Source organism: Myotis lucifugus, unplaced genomic scaffold, assembly GCF_000147115.1.
Source record: "Myotis lucifugus unplaced genomic scaffold, Myoluc2.0 scaffold_57, whole genome shotgun sequence".
Classification (NCBI taxonomy): Eukaryota; Metazoa; Chordata; class Mammalia; order Chiroptera; family Vespertilionidae; genus Myotis; species Myotis lucifugus.
The window spans coordinates 3,607,709-3,612,760 of NW_005871105.1; positions in this window are offsets into that span (position 1 = coordinate 3,607,709).

Genomic DNA, 5,052 nt, shown 5'->3' on the forward strand with positions numbered 1-5,052 from the left:
TCATTTATCCCCCCTTTATCCTCTTCTGAAAAACATTCTTTGAATTCTAGCACTGTCATTACAAAACACCAAGAGTACCTTCAGGTACAATGTAATAATGCCCAATTTTTACAGCTTGCTTTAGTTTCTAAAAATGATTGCAACCCCATTTTGTTCCTGAAACTTCCAGAAAGCAGTACATTTACCTTATTTTAAAACTCGGCAGCCACCCAGCTACATGATTTCAGTTAATCCCAGTCATACTGTGCAAAATATTAGTATTTTGAAGGAGGCAAGGAGAAAATTCTGAATTACATGGCACTTTTATATAAAAAAGCCCAGTATAATTATACTTTTTAAAAGGCAGCTCAATAAGACAACAAAACATTTCCTCAGCAAGCCCTTTTACATAACCCTTTATCTTCCATTGCAATCTCTCTTGCCAGGTCAAATGAAAGAAAATGGGGTCTCTCTGAGGTTATGTGAAGGCAATGCAAAGGAAAACACTGATGAGGAGGGGGAAATGGCCTCATTTACATTTACTGGGTTCTTGGCCAGTAGCCTTTGCTCAAGATTCTGCTGGAGGCATTCAGGCTAAATCTAGACACACTGGCGACTTCCAATGGACTGTTGAGGTCCTGCTCAAATAAAGCAACGATGGTTGTGGGCCACTGAGATGCCACTGCCATTCCCCCGCTTCTGCCTTTTGTCTTCTGTTTTCGACTTTAGAATGATCAGTCCTCAGAGAGCGATTATCTACGCTGACAAATTAAACTTGATGAGCCCCACAGTGCCCCAGGGAAGCACTATCAGTTCTCTCATTAGCAATGGTGGCCATTCTTTTAAATTGGGGGATTTGGTTGCTTCCTAAAAGAACTCATAGACAATTTAAATTTTTTGTTTGTTTCTATGTTTGTGTGCATATGCGCGAGAGAAGAAAGCCTCCTTTGACTCTGATGTACAGTACACGGGGAGATACCTATTGCCCAGGTTCTCAGAGAGTACATTTACAGAGAAGGAGAACCAGAGCATGAGAGTTCTGTTAAAATGCCCGAAATGAATACATTTTGTGTGAGCAGAAGTATCTCATTGTATGTGGGGTAATCTTTGTTTTCCTGCATGTTTCAGTTATTCATCATTGCCCAACTTTTTTTTCAAAATTGATATATGTTATTTTGTAAAAAGACCCAAATGGAGTAGAACGTCTTCAGTTGGCTTACTCAGAAACAGATGTTGAGATAAATATTCAAATGAAAGTGAATTATTAGAAAGTGTTCTTAAGAAAAAAAGAAAACAATAGGAAAGAGGGGAAATGGGACTTAGAAATGAGTAAGATCAAATAAGAGTGTAATATTAAGTAAAGTCCTATAAATCTGTAGACTAGTCCATTCCGCATGAAGTCAGACTACTTCCGATTCTTTTTCCTAATGAGTATTAAAGAGAACACTCATTTGTAGAACATTCTGTATACCAAGTGCCAGAGGTCCTGCTGATCTGTTTCAGCAAAGATACCACATCTAAAACACTAATGTGGGTGAACGAGCATAGAATCTTCTGGGGAAAGATTGGAGGAACCACTACCATATACACTTACCATTGTGTTAGAGTGTCTTTCCTAAGGCACATTCATATCCTCTTTTAATGTATGGCTCTTTTTCTTAGAACAACCTACGGGTCAGTGTCCTGTTTGTATTTCAGTAATTCAGTGTTCCTCTTCTCTACAAGTTTAATGTTGTCATTTAGTGTCTACTATTCTGGAATCTTATTATACTCATTATCACTAGAGAGCCCAGTTTTATAAAGTACAACCTTTATCATTAACCCTAATCTATTGAGGACAGCTCACACTGAGCTTCTGTAAAATGCCAATGTCTTTACCATTAAAGTAATCCTTATAACCTTAGTGAAGGTTGTCTCTTCTGAGCCCTATTACAGAGAAAAAAGACAAGTGGGGGAGGAGGTTGAGGTTATTAGGTCTCTCATAATTGATCCATCTTAACCACCTCTCTGAGCCCACCTTTATAGTCTCCTGCTAGGGCATTTCTGGCAACACTGCTTCACTTAATATAAACTATTACTTTTTCTAAGCTTTAAAGAGTCATCCCCATTATAGTCAATTATTATAACTGGATCAATAATCTTAATTAAGTATGGGTTTGGCGGTTAGAGTAGCAGAACTACAAAAAGCCCTAAGTTCAGAGCCTCAGCATATCTCCTATGCTAGAGTCACAGGCCAGAGAGGGAAGGAGCAGGACTCTGGGACCTGGGATAGAGACTTCTGAAGAGATTCAATAAGGAATGTCAAACCTCCTGGTCCGCTATTATGACTTGCTATAAGATAGTAAGGATAGAATAAATTTGAGGGCCATACAGAAGATTCAGTTGTGGCAGACGCCTTGCAAAGATAATTTTCCTTTCTTAAGACCTGATAGCTACCTCTCCTGGCTACAAAAATAATAACAAGGTCAAGTTGCAGCATAACCAGTTGGGAAAAATAAACCTTGTTTTTTGTTTTTTAAAAAAGGAATTATTTATTGAAAGAACAATAGAACCATACTAATGTGTGATAGAAAAAAAAATGATAGAGCACGCTTGAGAATGGATCTTGAGCGTTTCTTTCTCATAGAGGAATAGGGAGGTAGGGCCAGGAAGGGACGGGGACAAGTAAGGCTGCATTATCAGGCAGTCTTGTTAAAGTTAACTCTGGCTCAATTTGAGCGAAGAGCTATGGAAATAGTATAGTTCCCCTCTCCAAATTGTCTGTCCTAGAGGGAAAAGGCATGAATTATTTATACTCCTATGCCCCACAGGTATTGGTTAAAAGTTGCCCCTCTTAATTAAAAGAAATATGTAAATTTCCAGGCATATTTGGCTCTCTGTGGACAAAGGTAAAGTGGTTTCTAGCAGCCTGACCAAAAAATACTGATGTTGCCTTTTAAAATGAAAGCCCTATTGTGTACTGTGCATAAAAATGTCTCAGGGGGTATATGCAGAGCCTGGACAGTATCAGCCACAAGCCCCCTTCTATTACGCTCTGTGGTTATATAGAAAATTACTTCTACATTCAGCGTGAGATAAATTTACAAGTTTCAAGGGATGGTCATAGCAATAGTAAGTACACTGTCGATTGGTTCCATAGGTGACCATCTCCATCTATTTTCAGTGGAATGTGTGTTTTCCAGTTGTTCTGATAGGTTTATGTTAAGATTAAGCCATTCATGATTTATAAGCAAAAGTGTGTGTGATAAGCACAGAGCTGGGTCTTGGTATGCAAGCTGCAGCTGCGGAATAGATTTTTTTGTTCTTCAATGTAAAGGCTTTATACAATTAAGGCCTGATTAATTCTGTGCACTAAAACATTTAGTAAATGGCTTCCCAAGAAAACAAGATGAGGGATGAAGGTAGGCAAAGACATGGGTAGGTTTCTTCAGGAGAAAAAAATGGTAAATAAAGTAATCAGATGAGGAGAAATGAGGGCCTAGAGCAGGCGTCCTCAAACTACGGCCCACGGGCCACATGCGGCCCGCCGAAAACATTTATCCTGCCCGCCAGATGTTTTTGCCGCCGCTGCCTGTCCTGCTTAGCAGCCGACTTGTCCTGGGCCCGCAGTGCGCATGTGTGGAATGTCTGAGGGACAGTGAACTGGCCCCCTGTTTAAAAAGTTTGAGGACCTCTGGCCTAGAGAATAGGCACTATTCCTTGTTAATACTGAAAAAAAGACATATTTAGTAGAAAATTAAAATATTGTTTCAACATCATATAAAAAGTCTTGTAGATTTCCTAAAATTTATTTCCAATCACTGGCCTTTCAGTAGAAAGCATGATGGGCATGCATTTTCTAAAACTACATTATAGGTTCATTTATTTTAGATATAAAATTAACTTAACTTGTATCATATGGAAAAAGGAGGAAAAAAATTAATGAAATAAGGACTATTGCCATGGAAACACTAGGTACCTCATAACTTCTGGTCCAAAGAGAATGAAGGGACATGTGGAAGAGAGCGGTGTACCTCACAGAAAGCCCAGTTGGCCCCCACGCTGAAGCAGATTTGCCCAAATTGGTCCACAAATATGTAATAAAAATAAAGAGTGGTTGTGACAAGTCACTGAGATTTGGAATGATTTTTTAATTCTAATAGCAGACTAATACAATAGACCAGTCCCTTAAATCTTAATATTCTACCTATTTTATACCCACTATATATTCTGATACTACAAAAAAATATATCAAGTCTTTCCCAAAAATGCCTTAAAAATCTCCAAGGCAGATTGATTAGGCTCAGCAAAAATGAGGTTTGTAAATAAGCTGCTGTTTTTTTTAGTTCTATCTTTTAAGAACCTGAATCATCAGTGACCTTGAACATCGTTCTGAATCTCTGAGCCTCAAAGGAAAGGCCAGAGATGATCTCTGAAATACCTTTAGTTGCAATATTCTGTGATTGCTTGAATTGTGATCTTTGCTAAGACTTCCTACTTGACTGTGTGAGAACACAAAGTCCAAGTCCCAGGGCAGGATGCTAAAGGTAGGATCCCCAATCCTCTGACCACTACTCTGTTCCCTCCATTTTATCTCAGTGAAACATGTGTATTTAAAGCAGCTACTCAGAGGTGATTTGCACAAGTCATGGTACAATTTAGCAGAATAGCACAGACAAGTTGGTAAGAGTAAGCCTGGCTGGTGTGACTTAGTGGTTGAGTGTCGACCTATGAACCAGGAGGTCAGAGTTTGATTCCAGGTCAGGGCATATGCCTGGGCTGAAGGCTTGATCCCCACTGTGGGGTGTGCAGGAGGCAGCCGATCAATGATTCTCTCATAATATTGATGTTTTTATCACTCTCTCCCTCTCCCTTCTTCTCAGAAATACATATATATTTTAAAAAAGAGAGTAAGCAAGTTGTCATTCTGTCTAATAATGAAGAGATAGAAAGGTAGGTAATGAAAACTGGTCCTGCTGACATCAACAGAGCAAATCACATCAAGGGTGAGTGGCATTAAACATGGCCCTGTGCTCACAGAATTTGTGGTGGGCTTTCCATTCTTCTGGGAAGTAGAGCCTTATCAACTCAACA